Source organism: Dermacentor albipictus, chromosome 1, assembly GCF_038994185.2.
Source record: "Dermacentor albipictus isolate Rhodes 1998 colony chromosome 1, USDA_Dalb.pri_finalv2, whole genome shotgun sequence".
NCBI classification, from domain to species: domain Eukaryota; kingdom Metazoa; phylum Arthropoda; class Arachnida; order Ixodida; family Ixodidae; genus Dermacentor; species Dermacentor albipictus.
Window position 1 is genome coordinate 27,849,172 of NC_091821.1, and position 20,946 is coordinate 27,870,117.

Genomic DNA, 20,946 nt, shown 5'->3' on the forward strand with positions numbered 1-20,946 from the left:
CATCATCAGCAATGGCTCGTGCCACTGCTCGCACGTCCGTCGTCTTCTTCCACAGCTGGCTCCGATGCCGCTTATCATGCCAGCGTTCCCATACTGCCCCTCCCTCTGCGAAGTCGCTGACTGTACTGGCCCACTATATAACGTATGTGTATAACGAATGTGTAACACGAATGAACGCGGATGTATAAAAATAAATGTGCGTGCATACCCTTAGTCACGATTACCACCGATCAAGACAATAAATGCGTTCGTACCTTTGTTCAGAATTGTGTGTCACCTCTTTGTCTTGTGCTACACAGCTTCGCTGGTCATCCACCTCCACAGAGCGGAATGGCTCACGATTGGTTTAGTCTGTGCTGTAACCATTCCGTAGTTATCTGGTCAGCGCTGGCCACAAGCAGTGGCGTACCAAATATTTCTCGAGTGCCCCCCCCCCCCTCTCTCTCTCTCTCTCTCTCTATATATATATATATATATATATATATATATATATATATATATATAGTGAAAGTGTCTCGAAATGCGACTGTCAGTTACATTTTTATATTTAACCGAGATAAACCTATTTATCAGTCGCATATGGGGAACCATAGAGGCCCGAAAAATTATTTCACTTTGAACTTCTTTCTTGCAACTATGAAAAATCTCAAGATGATGCAGGGACAAAATGCAATGAGTGCCTGACAGTGGTCCCTAATCCCGCGCAGTAGCAGCACTACAGTGCACATAAAGGATGAACATTTGCTGCAAACAATTTAAAAAAATTAAGGAAAGAATTGTACTTGGGGTTTGAGTCTACCGCACAAATGTATCCCTAGTTTAGGTAATAGTATTGTCGAGGTTATACAAAAATGAACTACAATCAACATAAGTCACTTGCAATGTTCAGAAAGAAAAAGAAACAGTAGATGTGTGCGACCTTGAAGAATTGCAACCCAATTTCCTGCGAGGCTGTTTCTTTACAACAGTTGCAATAAAAGTTTGTTTCCTGAAATTATATGGCATACCTTAAATAGTTGCCCGTATATGACTGTTACATTTGAAAACTTGCCCGCATGTAATGCTTTGGAGCACTTCTTGTTGGGGAACTGTTAAAAACCCAGTAATTCATCAACACACATGTTACTTCACTATCAGGCATCAGGCTCAAGATCAAGCTGTCACATCCGTCACCTTCAGTTGGTATACTTTGCACAGTATAAAATTACAGTGCATACAGAACGGGTAAAGTAAAGGTATACACTGCCTCTGTAGCTTTGGTCAAAGTTGGACGCAATTGGACGGGAAATTTTTCATCCATGGCATACATCAAGATCCGTTGACAGCGCGCACAGTGAAGTAAAAAGATGCATGGATCGGTCAGGTGCAAACATGACTGATAAGCCATTTCTTTCTGCAATGACATTAGGACGAGGGGTTGTGACACAGACGCACGCCTCTACCTTTCATGTCAGTTTGTTATGTCCCGTGCGCTCGCTGTTCTCGTGTTCATGATATGATTTCGTAAATAAAAAAGGGAGGAGGAGGAGGAGAGAGCCGAAGTCAAGCTGACGTATGTTAGCCCCAGCTCAGGAACCCCGTGACGGAATCAGATTTTGTCTCCTCGAACCAACCCAGTCGTTGTTGAAATATTTTTTCCTAATTTATTTATTTATTTATTTATTACTTTTTTTCTCAAGGAAAAGGAGATTCGATCAGCTAAGATGTGGACTTGCAAACAACAGCGCTATCTCGCAGGGTTTGGTGCTTGGAAATTTGTGCAGTGTTTCGCGCCTCGCATGGACTCCTGAGAGGCGCTGCGTCTGTCCATGCATTTCAGAGGCCACCACAGGCACTAATGTAGCGGACGATCGAAGACGGTGTTGTGTGCATCGCGGAGAAGTTATTCTTGCGAAGGTGAACGTGTTCACCGCGAGAGCCTGCTGCAGGCGCAGTAAACGAGTTCACAGGGATCGCTATAGTCTGCCGATTCGTTTTGTTCTTCTTTCTTTATTTCATTTTCAGAGCAAGTGCATTCTGCTAAGAAAAAGAAGAGATACCACTGTGCGTCCGGTAACCCTGCTATCTTTATGGGCGTTCGCACGCACCACTGAATGCGACTCTTTTTCTCTCCCCTCCTTTACTACTATCGATGCATCCTTATCGCAGTAAAGAGATTCGATCAATCAACGACTGCAAACGTTTTGCCGACCGCTGTGAACGCCTCATCGATCCTAGTACAATCCCTAAGCTCGTATCGCGTCTTTGCAAAAGGGAAGTACTCTTATGTCGCTCTAAGGAAGGATACCTGAAAAGCCACTAGAGTAAAGGAAAAGAAGAACAAAGAAGAAAAAGAAAAGCACATATCTCGGATGGCTGGGACAGTTGGGAAAAGGGCACGACGCTCGAGCAGCGGAGATCGGAACCGTTGAGCGTAAAAAAGCGTCGCAGTCGCGGTGCTCGCTCTCTACGCGTCACGCGAAGCTGCGTCTCGGCCGGCCGCCTACGGGCGCGACCGCAGTACGCGAGGCTCTGCGGCGACGGACCGGATGCGCGGGTGCACAAGGCGCGACGACGACGCGCACCGCTCCCCGTTTCTTCCCTCCTGGCTGCAGCTTCCACCGAGGATCGCCCCTCCTCCCCCTTTTCGGCGAGTGGTTGCGCGCCGCCACTGGGCCAGTGGAAAACGGCCGTGTGCGCGCGGAAAGGGCCCGCGTGGGAGACCGGAAGCGCGGAAACCCGCGGCTGCGCGCACCCCGAGCTCCGTCCGGCGCCTGCGCGCGGCAGGATTGACGTAGAACGCATTTCTGCGTACGCACGGTTCTGCGCTGGCCGGAGTTGTACTCTGCGGCTTGCAGGATTTCTAGGCAGGTGCTCTATTTATACGCGCAGCGCGTGACATGTGTATCCGCGCCTGTCCGCGCTGTTTCTTTCGGGCTTCCTGCGAGGCCTTTGTCCTGGACGCGGTGTTTTTTTTTTCCGCCTCTTCAAGTGCCGTGACCGCTGTTCTATCCCGCGAAACGGACCGCCGGCGCCCGTTGTGTTATCCAGTGCCTCGCAGACGTACAGGCGTAGGAGAGCCGCCGAATAACGTTCTGCGTAGGAACACAACAGAACGCTATTTCCGATTTTGTTTTTCCTATAAAAGCTTTCATGGGATGATCATTTCATCCATCTAGGTCAACCCAATGCGGCGCCGTAGGAAGAAAGAAAGAAAGAAAGAAAGGAAGAAAGAAAGAAAGAAAGAAAGAAAGGAAGAAAGGAACCTACGCCCTTGCTTCCCAACAAACAGCGGGAGAAACATGGATTAAATCTAGGAGAGCGAAGAAACGAGAAGGATCAAGCTCATAAAATACGAAGTCTATCTTAGGCATGGGCTCGATTAGACTGAGCATCTTGCACTACACGGCGGCGTAGTGAACACGGTTATAAATTTAAAAAAAAATCTTTGGATTGTAACTTCGCTTCAAATAGAGAAGCAGTTTATTCCGTTATGCAGTACCCTTATGCGGATTGGAAAGTTAATTTCTGCGATTGCCATGCGCACTCTCGAAAAAACGAGATATAACAAAGGTTAATAAACGTGGCTTGCAGGTTGGAAAGTATTGGGGACACACACAAAAGAAATATGCTGTTTTTCGTTGAAATAAAACGGGCTCGATGATCTGGGTTCGTATTCACAAAGCTTCTCTTACGTATAAGCGCATTCTCTCATTTACCGACATTGGGGCACCCATCACTCAATGCGACGATGGGCGTGGTGAGGTGGCAAGGAGACGTGCGCCGCGGCGATGACCGCTCACCAGATGGGACTTATGTATAAAAGAACTCAGCAAATAAGGGCAGAGTTCCTTGGCTCGTTGACAACAAAGTTGTGAACGGTTCAAACAAAGAGAAATGCTCCGCCCACCCATTCTGCATGGCTTGAATTGCATCTTTGAAGTAAGTTTTGTCGCGTGAGACTGAGTGAAACAAGAAAACGGCAAAAAAAACTGCCAAATTTATATATATATATATATATATATATATATATATATATATATATATATATATATATATATATATATATATATATATATATATATATATATATATATATATATATATATATCGCAGGGAGAGGCGTTCGTCCTGCAGTGTACATAAAACAGGCTGATGATATGTATAGGTATATATAATATGCGAGATCCATCGTTCAGAAATTCAGCATGCTGCAGTAAGCTTAGATGCAGCTTCAAACTTCTAAATTTTACTCCCAAGTGTGTGAAGAATATGAGTACAACTTATTCCAATATCGTTTTCATACCATGCGAAAAACATTTTACTCACTTTATAATTAAGTCGCAGGCTCCAAATATGCAGCTCAGACGCCTAATCTCAACATGCTGCAACATGTGGAGTTTTTCTGAACTGCCGACCGGACTGCACCGACGCGAAGCGTCGCTTCTGTGTCGGTTGTGGTTGGGAGTTGCCTTCATAGAAGCTTATTCAGAACTAATTGGAAAGGCTGACAGTCCTGCATGTGACGTCTGCGTCTGCGAGAATAACATTGACCGCCTATTGTGCCACTGTCCTCAATTTGAAGCACAAATACTATATATGTCCAACGTATCCAAGGGAACGAAATCGTCACCTCAGTGAACAGGCACTACTAGAACACCGTCCTCACCGATCATCAGCTCTGAAGGCAGCGAAGGCTCTTCCGTGCTTTCTGAGAACGGCTGGCTTGTGCAAGCCTCTTTGACCCCGTAATGCTGTCCTTACACATCTCTCTCTTCTTTCTAATTGTCTTCTCCCTTCCCCCAGCGTAGGGTAGTCAACCAGACTATTGGCTGGTTAACATCGCTGACTTCTCTCTCTCTCTCTCTCTCAACCTTAAGAATAACCAACGCATGCCGGTTCCGCCAGCGCGAAGAACAAAAGAGGTGAAGAGCAGGCGCTCAGATGATTAGTGACTGCGCCGGACCACTTGTCAATGTCTTCGGTGGACAATGTCAGCTGCACCAGCTCCTTGGAGCTGTCAGCGTGACAGCTGCGATTCCGACGAATTCAATAGCCACGAATCGCCCTTCGCATTCAATGCGCCGCCACGAGAGCCATCGTCCAGCGCAACACATCGCGCTGCAACATAAAGACCAAGGGCAGCTCTAACCACTGATGTCATCAGTGCTGCTTGCTATTTGAATGGTTTTACCACTTTTCAGTGAAGCGTTTCGCATACTCTCTATAACTGTGGAGCGCTGCTTTCCGCATTTGTATGTAGGTTTATAGAGCGCATAATTTCCCTGTATAACGCCGCTTGGTGTCTAACCGCTGACCGGTGCATTTTTTTACATCGGCATGGTACAGCGACCGCTCGTTATTTGCTTGAAATACATGCACTCCACGCATCAGTGGCATCAAATAATGTCAGAACATTGCAAACGCAGATATTGTGCAGGCAAGCTCTGTCGCATCACTCTGAGTCGCGCTGGTGTGAGCGACCGTACACCTTCAAAAACAGCGAGCGGGAGACCGTATATACTATAGTATGCATGTGTTATGCTGTCTAAGTTATCGCTCTTCGTACTCTTTTCATGCACACAATTCATGTGTTCCATAAAGTAGAAGTAGATTAAAAATTTGCGCGTATGCTCGTTCATTTTGAGGACGCGTATAGTTTTATTGCGGAAGCGCCGATGCCAGTTCAGACACCGTTCGCAGCTGAACGAGGCGGTTGTTTGCGCTGATGTGTAGAAGGGGCCTCTACTTGTTGCGCATTTCGGATAAGAGGCAAGCAGTGCACCTCGGAAGGTAAATGATGAGTGAGCATAACAATATGTAAAAATACACTCATGTGTAGTCGCGTTTGTTTTGGGAAGTGCTTGCGTGCGCGACTGGTATAGAACGGCAACGTATATGCCTACGTTGACAGGGCGCCGTGTCGTCGCTTCTCGCTTTTTGTGTGTACATGCCCTGTATAGGAAATGAAAAATAGTTATTTCAAATCCATATGGTCAAAATTGAACTACAAACGTAGTTCTCTTCATCCAAATGGCTTTATTAGCTGCAGGTCAGTCGATCAGGTCCTTCCGCACGAACTCGACGACTGTGATAGGCCTAAAACCTATATATATAGGCTGAGCGCGATCGACATCGGCGAAACTGTATGTATGTATGTATGTATGTATGTATGTATGTATGTATGTATGTATGTATGTATGTATGTATGTATGTATGTATGTATGTATGTATGTATGTATGTATGTATGTATGTATGTATGTATGTATGTATGTATGTAACTGTATGTATACGGCTGGCGAGGGTGAGGTTCGGGCAGCCAACAAACGCAGCAGCACTTGTCACCCATGACTTGCCCGTCGACTCAGAACGTTAACTTGGTGCGACGGCAAGTTCTCGCAGCTTCAACTTCTCACGCCAAACACTATATATATATAGCACGATCGCCGGCTCCTCGACCCTGCCATCTTTCCCAGCATGCTCTGCGTATGCCGCCCTTCACGCCATAACACAATATGTGGCCAATAGCTGAGGAGCAGGCAAGCGAGGTGGTTTGAAGGAATTAACGACATTCATTTGTGAAAAATCTGCGCCACTCTCAAACCTGCTTTTTTCAGGACATACCCAGTGAACTTTATTGACATATCCGTTGACACAAAAAAAAATCGCCGGAGTTGCCCTTTAAGCACGTTGACAAATGCGAGCCAGTGGTGGTACAGTGGCGCTGTGTACAAAGCACCGGTAAAGCCACTAGCCACGTAAGGCAGATATATGTGGTGGTGGTGGTGGTGGTGGTGAATTGTAGCAACAGGCGGGTTTAGCCTGGCGAACAAGGCCGGCAATTGCTCCGCCCGAGCGTCTCGCACAATACCGCTGATGGGTTTCACCATATGTCCATCAACCCAGTGTCTCTTAAGAATTCGATCAGGAGCACCACCACCACCACCACCACCACCACCACCACCACCACCACCACCACCACCACCATATATGTCATTCCTGTGTCGTGTGGTATAGCGAATATGTTGGTCAAACGAGGCGGGTGTGTGAATGCACTCCTCAGAGAGCATGCTGCTTTTGCGAGTATACTATAGACTCTTTCGTGTGTGCTTTCTGACGCACTGCGTATATCTTATTGTGGGCACGGGTCCCTTGCTGAAGATACAGTGTGTCGTTTTTAGAAATGTTAATCAGGTAAACAACACATTGTTTGAGGCATATCGTATACAAATAAGGAAGAGCACGTAAAGGAGCCAAACTTGTTTGTCGGTTGGTTGGTTTGCCTTTATGAATGGCGCATGCCCAATATGGGGAATTGACCAAGAATCGGAAGAATTAGAAGGATAATTAGTCAAAACTAAAAAGAAACACTATATATTGATAAGATAAAAAGAGAAGTAATATAACACGAATGTCTAAATATTCAGCATGGAAATTGTCCTGATTCAGAAAAACTTCTCTACATCTGCGCAGACATCTTTACGACAATGTCCTGGCGGTTCCCAAAGACCGGATATTTGGAATGGCAAGGTGTCATCAAATACAGTGAAATGGTCCTACTAAAATATTTTTCCTTAGTGTTAGGAAACTGCGGAATGCTAAGATATATATATATATATATATATATATATATATATATATATATATTAGTCATATAATGAGAAGCCAACAAACACTGACACCAAGTACAACATAGGGGAAATTGCATGTGCTTAATAAATGAAATCAAGTAATGATAAATTAATGGAAATTAAAGTGGATGAAAAAACAACTTGCCGCAGGTGGGAACCGAACCCACAACCTTCGCATGTCGCGTGCGATGCTCTACCAATTGAGCTACCGCGGCGGCATTTCCCCATCCACTTTCTTGGGTATTTATGTGTACAATTAGCCAGCTCCCCCACTCACAGACCTTGGCGGCGGACGTGGAACGTCTTTTTTGCCGCAGGCGTCACGAGAACGTGATCTTTTCGGATGAAGGCAACTGGTCAATAAACCCACATATGCTACCTAAAGGCATCAATGTTGCCGGATTCGAGACCCTCGTTATGTAATAAACGAGAAGAAAGGGGGTTAGCCGAGGGACCCGATAATTATTAGTCATATAATGAGAAGCCAACAAACACTGACACCAAGTACAACATAGGGGAAATTGCATGTGCTTAATAAATGAAATCAGGTAATGATAAATTAATGGAAATTAAAGTGGATGAAAAAACAACTTGCCGCAGGTGGGAACCGAACCCACAACCTTCGCATGTCGCGTGCGATGCTCTACCAATTGAGCTACCGCGGCGGCGTTTCCCCATCCACTTTCTTGGGTATTTATCTGTGAGTGGGGGCGCTGGCTAACACTCCCAGGGTTCTACTAGTACACATAAATACCCAAGAAAGTGGATGGGGAAACGCCGCCGCGGTAGCTCAATTGGTAGAGCATCGCACGCGACATGCGAAGGTTGTGGGTTCGGTTCCCACCTGCGGCAAGTTGTTTTTTCATCCACTTTAATTTCCATTAATTTATCATTACTTGATTTCATTTATTAAGCACATGCAATTTCCCCTATGTTGTACTTGGTGTCAGTGTTTGTTGGCTTCTCATTATATGACTATATATATATATATATATATATATATATATATATATATATATATATATATATATATATATATATATATATATATATATATATATATATATATATATATATATCGTCTCATCGTCACCACAAGAGCACATTAAGTGTGAGAACACCATACCAGCTTTATGTAGATAATAGTTTGGACAGGTACTCGACAGCGAATTTTAGTGAACAGGACAGTTTCTACTCCAAGGGAATAGGAGGTGTCAGTAATACGTTAAATTTGCTTATTATGCATGGGTTCCCACGGCCTAGGACAGCTCCACGCTTCCTGAACCTAGCAGCAGGTATGAAAGCTGAAGAAGGAAGGCTTGAGAAAAGAAGGGGACGTCTAAGGGTCGTTCTCGCCAAGCTATTTGCTGTTTCATTCATAACTAGACCTTTGGGATCACGTAACCAGACCACTCTAAATAGGGTTTATACCAGATAATGAAATGTACTTGAGATAAATGATGCACAGAAGGGCAGGGAGGTTAGGTTAGGTTAGGTTAGGTTCCGGTTGGCTACCCTGCACGGGGGAAGGAGTAGAACAATAAAAAAGAGAAATATTGCGGGAGGGGAAAGATATAGGGACAGAGACGAGCAAAAACAAACCGCGTATACTATTGAAATGTGAGAACCACTATTGGCAGTGAGATAAGAACCCATTGCTGTAATAACTATCGAGAGTGATAAATATACTCTTCGTTAGGCCAATTTTACCGCCAGAAACTGCGCCACATATATAGGGTATGAAGTCAGGAAGTCTTAGTGAAAACGACTAGTCAGACTGGATCGACGGGCCTTGCACGAGAAAGGCCTTTCTTGTTCTAATCGCCTATGTGTTTTATAAGTTCGTTTAAAGGGTGTTCCACGTAAATTTAGCCAAGCTTTAAAAATATGTGAATGCCAGGTAACTGGAGAGAACCAAGGTAATGTTGTTTGTCGTCGCTTGGAGATCTCAGATTTTTTTTTTTTTTCAGTCTACCTAATTCGTGAGAAACTCCCCATACAGCTTTCTGTTGCTCAATACGTGCTACATAAAAGTGTTTTTCCGCGCGTGAAAGAAGCCCGTGAATGCACGCCAAGTACCTCGAGCGGCCAGTCGCGCGGCAATTTTGCGGCCAGTCACGCCCGCAAGAACACTTTTATGTAGCACGTATTGAGAAACAAAAAGCTGTATGGCAAATCATATTGACCGCAAAAAAGACGGGGACGTAGGAAGAAAACACATAAACAGCACAGGCGGTTACCGCCTGTGCTGTTTATGTGTTTTCTTCCTACGTCCCCGTCTTTTTTGCGGTCAATATGATTTGCAGTAAATACCAACTAGGCCAAACTGAAGTTCTTAAAAAGCTGTATGGGGAGTTTCTCACGTTGCCCTACCATTATTTCATTAATACTTTTCAGCTAATTATAATATTTGAGAAGTTAATGTGTTTAAGTTTCTTGGAGGAAATGTCTGGGGTACTTCAGTACATGCAATGACGCAACTGTACAGGACGCTCTTTCTTGGGTGTTTGCGATACAGCTTGCCTGTGCTGACCAACACCTGCAGAAGTAATATCCGTACACTCGAAAGCGTCCAGGCCCAGGCGCTTAGAGTGTGTCTTGGATTGCCGCGGTGTTCGTCAACAGCTGAAACCATTGCGATTGCACACGATTTCCCAGCCAAGACCCATATAGTCATGGAAGCACTAAGAGCACACGTAAGACACCTTGCTCGAGCCCCTGCCCATCATCTAGCCTCACTGCCAGAGGATCGACCACGTGCTTCCTTTTGTGAAACTGTCCTGCCCTATCGTGCATACCTTCCATCAGGTTATACAGCTCCAGCGAAAGTTCGGTTTCCACCATGGTGTTTGGCTCAAGCAAAGGTTCGGCTTATCGTACCAGGCATACGAACAAGAGCCCAACTCTCGTCTCCAGCACTCAAGCAGCTTTCACTGCTCTTGCTGTACGAGACGTACAACGATCATCATCATCTGTATACTGACGCTTCAACCACGGTGAATGGGTCTGCAGGATCGGTGATCTTTCCTGCAAAACCTTCCACCATAAAGATTCGACTCTCTCACCAGACTACATCGACTGCCGCGGAGCTTGCTGCTATTCGTCGTGCACTTCGTGTAATTTCTGAACAACTACCCAAGAAATGGAGCGTGTTCACTGACTTCAAGGCTGCACTCCATTGTTTGGTTTCTGCCTTACGCCGAGGACCCCACGAGCAACTAGTTCTAGAAACCAGACTGCTGCTTCACCACCTCGTCGAGCAAGGACACGACATCACGTTGCAGTGGATTCCAAGCCACTGTGGCATAATGGGCAATGAACTTGCCGACGCAGCAGCACGATCTGCACATGAGGAGGGCTTGCAAGACTCCATTCCATTCTCGAGAACAGACGCTGCAACGAAAATTCGTGTGCTTGCAAATGAAGCCATCAAAACTTTATGGAACACGCCAAGCTTAAAGCATACACGTCTACACCGACTGGACCCATCCCTTCGACTTCGACCCCCATCTGGACTCTCTCGACTAGAAACAGCAGTACGTTGCCGACTGTGGCTTGGTGTCGCCTACACAAGATCCTTCACCTTCCGAGTCGGTATGGACGACAGCGCGGCTTGCAGACACTGCGGCGGCGAGGACACCATCGAACACGTGCTCTGCCACTGTCCTCAATACAGCGCGCACCGGCTGTCACTAGCGACCACGTTGGCACGCCTTGACGACAGGCCACTTTCAGAACCGTCAGTTTTGGAATGCCGACGTGAACTGTCGTCGCAGCAAAAGTCGGTCAAGGCTTTGTTGACTATTCTACGGGACAGTGGCCTATTTGAAAGACTATAATGACCCCATTTCATCCCTTTTCATATTTTTTTTTCTCACGCTTTTATTTTTGTCACGCTCTTCTTTCCGTCTTTACTTCCCCTTTCCCTTCCCCTAGTGCAGGGTAGCAAACCGGAGGTTTTAAGTCTGGTTAACCTCCCTGCCTTTCTCTCATTTGCATCTCTCTGATTAATTAATACTAACTATGAAATTAGGCAGAGTGCAAACAAACAAAAATCTCAGTATCTTCAAGCGACGGCAAACAAAATTACCTTTGTTCTGTCCAGCTACGTGTCAGTTGCATATTTTTAACGTTCGGCTAAAGTTACGTGGGACACCCTGTATATGCACGCGCGCGTTTTGCATTTCTTGTTTTGTTTTAATTTCTGTGCGTATTCCCATAAGTGCACGTCATGGATCATTAAGGAACTCAATTGTAAGTTAAAGCGCTTTTTTTCGTCCCATTTATTTATGTGCTCGTTATCGCCGCGCTGCTTCTGCTTGAAGATGTCGTATATAGGTGCCCTTTGCCCTGTATTGCATGGTTTCTTTTTCGCTCCGCTTTCATACGGCTGTATAAGCTAACCGCGCTGTAATGCGTTAGTTTCGCGAGTTTGATTCACCGTGATCGTCCTAAACAGTTAGGCTGTTCCAAGGTGGCACACTTTCATGTTGAGATGGAAACGATGAACCTGTGCTTAACTAAATTATTGCACTTATCCGACTTATTTCCCTGTCAGCTCGCACTGTGATGTGCGCGGTGACCTCCTTACTCAGCACATTCATTGCTGCGCTCCCACTCCTGCGATCCGAGTTTCTTTTTTTTGTCACTCCCTTTGTCTCCACCATATAGAGTTTCTTACAAGAAGCACCACAGTCTCTACATCTTCACTTGACATTCTGACGCGTGAGGAAATTCACCTGAAGGAAGTAATTGTTAGCCCATTTGTGGTAATTTACATTTTCTTTTCTCCGCTATCTACCTGTTTTCAACGACAACAAAAAAGTGCGAACCGGCGTTATAGTCTTTCTTTCTTTCTTTCTTTCTTTCTTTCTTTCTTTCTTTCTTTCTTTCTTTCTTTCTTTCTTTCTTTCTTTCTTTCTTTCTTTCTTTCAACGTCCTTTCCGAGCGGCCGGTTTGATTGCAAAAGTATTCCCTCTCTAACAATGCAACGGGAAACAACGTCATGAGCTCAGCGGATATTTGTTCCATGTAAACGGTGGCAGCGCGAACAAATGAAGGAGCGCGCCATAGCGGAGGCAAAGCTACACGAATGGCGCAAACGCATACGCAGCACTGCCACCTGGACAGCGTAGCCAAAGCATCGCCGCCAATAGGCCCGCACGCCATATACAACGGTCTTGCGGCCGGCGGAGAGGCTGTCCGTGCACTGCGCGTGTGCCTTTGTCTTTGCACGATGAAGCTTCCCCAAGGAGGCCGCGATATATGCGTCTATACCTGCGCCAGGCGCGACGATTTATTTCTGTTCCGCCGTATACCCGCATAGGCCAGTACGTCTCATTCTTCCTCTTTGGCGCGACAGCTTCCGATAGCGATCTGGTTGCTTGGCGGTATCAATCAGCAGCTTCCTGCGTCGGGGCGTGAGATTAGAGCGCAGCAGGCGGATGTTGTGCGGTTCCCATGGTGGTGCCTTGCGTCGGCGGCAGACGCTGGTCGTAACCTCGAGCACCGTTGGTGTCTGCAGTGTTACGGAAATGCACCAGACTGTCAGGAAATCCACACGCCAAATAAAGCCTGTATGATCCTGTCTGGCGCACTGAGCAGCCTGGCAGCACACTACACCTGGAAAGGATGGAAGAAAATAATGCCAGAGTTAGTGACGTATGCGGCGGCGAATGCGAGCTTCTTGCCCGACGGCAGCCGCAATGCTACGCCCTGACATCCTGCTTTATTGTATTTCAGCTTCAAGCATACGCTTTTGTGGCATAATCACCGTACAGCGAAGTGAATCCCTGTTACCATGGACACGGCGCACACGTCGCGCTATAATTAACGCTCCCTTTTCTATTAGACATGAAAAAAATAAATAACGTTATCGCCGTCGGAGCGCGCGCACGCACACTTCTTGGCCTATGGAAGTGGCGTGCGTGGTGAGTCGATACCAGCGGCGGTCGCCATCGTTCGATAGTAATATTGGATGGGTTCGGCTACCGAGAGGAAGTACACTGGCTATACTGCAATGGTCAGGAAGATGTGTATTCTGCTTATTAGCTAGATTTCCTGCTGACCATTACAGTAGCTGTCCCACTCGTGAACCGCATTTCCGTAACGTGAAAATCCCAGGTAAGAGCAAGCAAAAAACCGCTCGTGAAATGTTAGAGGCATTTTTTTATCAGAAAAGCCGGTCAGGATTGTGAAAGCGAAACATCGGTGGCACTGTACAATGTAGAAATGAAATTCCTTTCCCGCCCTGTTCGACGAATCCCACTTTTCCTTGTAACGGTGCGTCTGTGCAGCTTGTGGACCTGTGGGTCTGGCTTCAATAAAATCATTTGTTAGTTCGCGCCTGTGTTCGTCTTCCTTTCTGTTGTGCCGTCTCGTTGCGATGTATTTGAATATGGTTCTCATGTCAAAATACAAACTAGCCCAGCATTCAACTCTTTTAAAGGGTATATATATATTGTTGCTCTGCTTAGCGCGAAGCCATGGGTTCGATTCCCGACGACGGTGGCCCCATTCCGAGAGATCTAATGCAAAAAAAAATATATATATATATACTCAGTGCACTTCCACTCTGTGAAGAAGGACGACCAGCGAAGCTGTGTATGTGGGCTCCGTAACGGCGAACTGCACCTCTGCCACGGGTCGGGTCGGCATCGCACTATATTCAGGATCGACGCACGTATGGGGAGTACTTAACGCCTGCTTCACCTCCGCCGTGAGTTAGCCCGGCATTGCACTATCTTCGTGATCGGTCCATGTATGGGGAGTTTACGCCTACACACGGACACGATCCTGGAGTAACTAGCGCTTAACATATTCGCTGTAAAAATGCTCGCGTACCGCGCTTGGGGTGTGCAGTCAAAAGCATCAGATGGTGAAAAATAAATACTGAGGCCTCCACTATATGGGGTGTCCCCCATAGTCCACTTTTCAGCTTCTGGACGTTAAAACCCGCAATTTAACATAACATGACGCTTTTCACACTGCTGTGCACTGGAAGAACAACTTTATTCATATTTATCACATGCAGGATAACAGGGAAAATGGTGTGAATGAACTGTTCATTTTGCGCATACGTATATCGCAAAACAGACCGCTTCGTGTTGCCCCTTTCTTCGCATCGTTTGTTCTTTGCGATAATTTCCCAAATCACGGATCACCAACTGGCCTACACCCACGCTCTGCTACAAATCCAGCATACAGAGTGAGAATAATTAAATCATAGCCTTCCGGCACTGAAAGTGCGGAATGTAGATTCAACAGAATGCACACGAGATCAATAAATGCCCATAGTCGCACAGACTCCGAAGGGTGAACGTAACCTCTTGCTGACTCGAATTTTATTATTGCGATAGCAATTATGTGGACACTCCAGGCGCATTTCTGCCGGCGGTGGCGTGATGTTCCGTATAAAGTCCAAGGGCACTATCATCGTCACCGCGCGCCGTATGGTGAGGCGACGATGGTGACTCAAGCGAACGCCTCCTAGATAGCGGAAGGCCTGTGCACTTTGATCCATGACGTCATGCTGCCTTGCTTGACCGCCATAGAATATAATGGCGATGCTCCCGAGTAAGCCGCGGTGATTTTGAGACCACCGCGTTCCTCACGCTGGGCTTGACATCGGAAATTTCGGTCCAAGCAGCATAATATCAAAGCAGAGTGGACAGGCCTGCTGTCTAGGAGGCGTTGATCAATTTCGCACAAACAAGGGAGGAAAGCAGGGAGGAAGCACGCCGTCTTCCGTCGCGCGCAAGGCATCGGAGGGAGGGAGGAGGGGGAGGGGGCTGCGTAGGGCGCGGCCGCCCGGGCCCTATCTTGAAAGTGATCCGCGATGAGTACAGAGCCTAGGTGCACTGAGGGCTAATAGCTTCGTGTGAGCTCTGTTCTCGCTGCTTACTTCGCGTTGAAGCGATAGGCAGCACGAAGGTGAAATCGCTCGCTGCTGCTGCTCCGCTTTCTCACTCCAGCGTTTAGACAGCGACTGTGCGCGGTCATCGAATCAGATGTGTTCATGTTTGCTTGTGCGCGCGTGACACCATGCTTGTTAATTTAGTAAGCGAATGTTTACAAGCTTATATGGTCAATAAAGCTACTATCCTTACTTCGTGTAGCTTTTTGTTTTTTTTTCATTCTATTTTTTATCCCATAACTCTTAGTCGTCGCTGTCTTGAATATTTACATTTTTTTCGTTTTGTTTTTCTGTGAAACACTGCAGCAGTCACACCTCAGTGTTTTTCCTGGGCACATTAATTATCAGTTTAGACAGAGACGTGGCTTTTTGATATTTCATCATCGGGTTATTTTCCGCCTAACCATGACGTCTGCAGCATCGACCGTGACAGTAATGGTGGTAAGATCACCGGACGATGAGTCCTGATTGCTCTTCATGCTTGCGTGCCTGCGGCGTGCGTACATGGAATCCGTGCCCGACTGTTTATGGGTAGATCTGTTGTGTGGCGGGGGAGAGCGAATACTATTACGTGCATTTTACGTATCACCCTCAACTTGTACGTGTGTTTGTCGAACATTGCAAGCGTGTGTGTTTCCCATGATGACAGAGAACTGGTTCGAGCAGATAAGTATCACGTGCACTTGTCTTTCAATTGTGGCAACACTAGCTAAGACAAGGCTTCAAAGGAAATGCACCAAAAGCATCGAAATCTCCGCAGTATAATTTCGCCGCCGGTGATTACGTCAGCTTTCATCACTATCTTGTTAAGGCAGATTTGCGCCATAAAGGGGCCCTCGAACATGTTTCAAGCCATTGTCTTTCTGTTGTAGGTTGCATAGAGTGACGGTTGGAGGTGCTTCTACAGCCTACGTCAAAGCAGCGATATCGAAATATTTAACATTTTAATCACGCAAACAAAAAATTGGAGGACGCTTAAGCTTCGCCTTCAAGAGTGGAACGCGACAGCGTTCCCGCCGACCCGCCAAGGGGTGTAAGACAATGGGCTACGGCGCAGCGACTACGCGCCCCGCATCGGACACGGTGAGCGTCGAGCAACGCAGCGTTCGGCTCGGCAACGAAACGTGCGCCTGCGCAAGCGACGCACGCCTGAGCCTTATCGTTTCTAAGGCAACACCGCATTCACTAGAGGCGCTTTTGTTCCACTTTAAAGCCTCGAACTCGTGGCTCAGTGGTAGCGTCTCCGTCTCACACTCCGGAGGCCCTGGTTCGATTCCCACCCAGCCCATCTTGCAAGTTGTTTTTTATTCATGAAGTGCCTGCTGGGATTTATCGCTCACGGCCAACGCCGCCGACGCCGACGACACCGGCTTTTCTGCGACACGAGCTCCTTAACGCTGTCGCGGTAATAACTACATCGCTGCTGACCACATCATCGCCCAGTGGCACATGCCAGAACCATCATTGATGTCACAAATCGCTGCTCAGTGATTGGTTAAAAGCTAAGTTCCAGATAACCACTGCATTACAGCAAAAACGTAATAAATTAGGAGTTGGTTTTCTACCAGTTTGCTGTTATCTTTATACTGACGCTAACAGATACGGCCCTACAAAAAATTCGACAGAGACACTTAAAACTGCTTACGTGTGGGAATGCGAAATCATTGCAGTCCTTTTCGTGAACAGTTTTTTTTCTGCGCGTGGCTTGTCCGCACTACCTCTCGCCTGCGTTTTAACTGCGCCTCGGAAAGGCCAAATGAAGATGTGCCAAGCGTCTCAACGCGCTCGCTTGCCCGCGAGGAGTTCATACATCGAAGGACAGCTCAACGGCGTTCAAATGGACAGTAGTGTTTTTTATTTTATTCACTCATTTTATACACTCATGACGGGGCGCCACCTCTTGCCCATTGGCTGCGCCTTCACGTGCTCAACGACGAACGCAGGCCACACGTTTTGTCAGCCAGATGGCTGCGATGTGACGTGCACGTGCAATGACGCACGCACAAGTCACATAGTCAGCCTGAACGCTAGAGGCGCTGTGGCGTCGGGGAAGCGTGCTCGTCTCAGACCCAGACCGACATTTACCTAATATTATTTTCAAAGCCGTTAGTTTACTTTGCTTGCAGGAACCTCCCTGAGAAATTAGAGGTCAATTCGAGCGTTCTTTGAAGTGCTTTGCCGTCGGCAGTTTTTTGTACCTTCATTCGGTCACACCGCTGTCTACAACGCCGCATTTTCGAGTAATGGGGCAAATAATGCTTTCGCATTAAGAACCCGAGCACAACTAAGCACTTCTTATGAGTTGTGAATTTGAAAGCACTGATGTCCAGCTGAACGCGCTTATTGGTCCTTCGAGTTTTTCACTGCGAGCAATGTTTGCGTTCATTCGCGTTCCCCCTGCCGTATATTAGGAGAGTTGACGACGATGGTGGATTTCGCTGCCTGCCTCTTCGTTCCTGTTGCTGGGCCGGTATTTCGTAGCGATGCCTTTTCCGATTCTATGCTTTTTCAGGCTTTTCGCGCTTGGCCAGTGGTCAGAGCGACGGTCTGCCCACATTATCAACGGGATCAGGCGGCCGTGTGTGGTGGATGATAATAGCATAGAATAAGGCATCGCTACAAAATAGCGGCGCTGCGTTTTTTCGCTCCCTTACTTCGTCTGCCGTGTACTGGCGTGGACGACCACGTTTCGCTACTGCCGAGGCATGCGGCCGCCAATGACGTAGAAGCTTCGGACTCCAAAGCGGTACGTGCTGCCCGAGCCAGCAAGCGCGTGCCAGCGTCACGAGCCCGCCTTGTGACCTGGCGTCGCAGTTAATGGGAAGTTAAGTGCCATTTTTTTCGATGATACAGACGCCTTGGGATTTTTCGCTCAATGGGCCATTTGACGCTTTCGCATCAAAAATAACTGCAACTACATAACTAGGTAGGGGCACTGGCTGTTTTTTCGCCTCTGGTATATGGTGGCATATCTCTTTCCTCTGAGCACAAAAGATTCTCTTCTCGCTTTTGTACGCTCGTGGGCAGCCTTGTCGCCTTGCTACCTCGTTTTGAACGTTGTTCTCGTGGTGCAGGTTTCTCACCTCAGTGCATCATTCTTGCCGCACCCTTTTTGCAGTTCGAGGTGCTGCGCTGAACTAAGGCTGAACCGAAGAAAAGAAACGTTGCGTAGTCCAAGGTTGCTGGGCCAGCGTCATCAGTACACCCGAGTAACCGGAATCCGTGACCATAAAACATGTAGGCAACCATGGAGTGCAAACTCCTGCCACGTAGGCACTTCGCGCTCTTGCCATTAGCAGCGAAGTGTTACGTCAGTGGGTGGGAGAAATTGGGAAAGAGGACCGAAGGAAATTTGAGTTGAGGGCATGCATTTTCTTAATTTTTATTTTTTAATTTCTCGGCTGATTAACTTCGCGCTGCGCGCACCCCCATCGCTGCCATTCTTGTTGCATTTATCTTTCCAACCGTCAACCTACGCATTACGCGACCGAAATACGGTGGCTTAAAGGTGTCCGAGGGCCCATTTAACGTAAGATAATGAAAATTATCAAGTGCAACATTTCACTCGCGTCCTGCCGGAGGGAATGTGTATCTGCGTTTCCCTAAAATGGAGTCACTCTTCACGCTACCCATTTTGGTTTTTAAATGAACTTAGCAAATCATTGAAATGCAAAGAGCACACCCACAAAGGAGGAAAGAGCGGATCTGAATAATAGAAAGTTGAATTCAAGGAGTACCGATATCTCAGTAAGAAACTGTATGCCCGTGATCGCAATATCTACATTAGCTCAGTCAAAAATGAACTTTTTAAAAAACCTCGGAATTTCTGGAGATACGTGCAACTGAGGTCGACATCAAGTAAAACGGATACTATCTCTATGCCAACAAGTAATCATGAAGGTACAGAGGACGTCTCAGAGGCGTTAGCGCAACGCTTTCAATTAGTTTTCAGCATGGGTGTTGGCCCTAATTCGTCCGAACCTTCCGTCGCTCAGTGGTTTCACGCCAAGCACTGCGTCTATTAGTGAATAACGTATGGCCAAAAGCGTTCACAGCTCAAAACCGCCGCTGTCGTATGGCCCTGATGGCATTCATATCGCTCTACTCAGATTATTCAGTGATGTGCTCAGTCCAATAGTAACTAACATATACAGCACCTTCCTAAAAACATGAACTTTTCCTATACCATGAAAAATCTCTCGTGTCATTCCCGTCTACAAATCTACCTCCAAAACAGATGTGTAAAACTATACAGACGGATATCTCTCCTATGCTCTGCCACGAAAATCTTTGAGTCCGTGCTGTACCCAATAACGGCGTGCCAGCGTGCGGAACAGCCTAATACCTAATTAACATGGGCCGTTCAACAACAACAAACCTCGTCAGCTTTATGACCAACGCATCGGAAGGGGTCGAGAACAGGAGTCTAGCGGACACTGTTTTTGTGGCTTGCAAGGCGTTTGATGTTATCAGTCATGCCTTATTGCTCCCAAAACTCTAAGAAAGCGTTGTTTCCGCATCTTTAATGCCTTTGCTGCAAGACTACCTGTCAGTCCGACAATGATATGTCACCTCGAACGGACCGTCCTCAAGAACGCATATAGCTGCGAGTGGAGTACTACAGGGCTGTCCTCTGACCGCTTCTCTTCTGCCTATTTGTAAATGATGTATCCAAAGTCATAAAGAAACCGTCTTTCTTCCTTTATGCGGACGACGTAAATATATTCAAAGAAATTCGCAACCTTCGAGAATGCATTCCACTTCAACGAGATATATCCGCCTTTGCCGATTGACGAGCGCAGAACAAAGTGGTTTTAAACGGCCAAAATACGAAAGTAACATCATATACGCGCAAAACAGATGAGTTCCGTTTCTCTTACCACCTGGGCAAAGCCACACACTCTACGAAGTGCGAAGCTGGTGACCATGGAATGAGCTTTGATTCCAAGCTCATCTTGTCGCCCCACATAGAATGTATCACTAAGGGCGGCCAGCGCACCCTGGGCACTGCAAGTCGGATCTCGAGGGAATTAAGAGACGCAGGTGCATTTCTTAAGCTGTACGCATCCCTCTGCCGACCTCCACTGTAATGTACCGCAGTCATTTGGAACAGTGCTTGCCAGTCTAACAAAGACTGAGTATGCATAATTCAGAGGAAATTTGTCTCTATAGGCATCGGGCGGTCATCGTAAGGTGCCAGTCGTTAATTCTAGTGGCTGAACGGAACACAAGTGCTCTATAGCTCGTGCTATGTGGGACGTGACGTACGTATACGTGCCAGTCGTGTGAAATACGTCTAATACAGTCAACCACCTTTATAACGAAGTGCTTGGGGCCTCCGAAATCCTTCGTTATACGGGTCTCTCCATTGTAAAGGTCGCGCAGTGGTCACACAGGAACAGGGACAGAGTTATTCCTTC

The 20,946-nt window shown here is 46.8% G+C and overlaps 1 protein-coding gene across 2 annotated transcripts in view; it reads right to left on the reverse strand.

The window, feature by feature from the left end:
* Nucleotides 1-12,608: 12,608 nt before the first annotated feature.
* The window catches only part of LOC135906048 (retinol dehydrogenase 12-like), a 128,930-nt gene continuing 120,592 nt past the window's right edge, over nt 12,609-20,946 (reverse strand). For both annotated transcript variants that reach the window (XM_065437198.2, XM_065437196.1), the window contains exon 8: nt 12,609-13,233. The gene's annotated coding sequence lies outside the window, so the exon portion shown is untranslated. The remainder of the gene's footprint in view (nt 13,234-20,946) is intronic.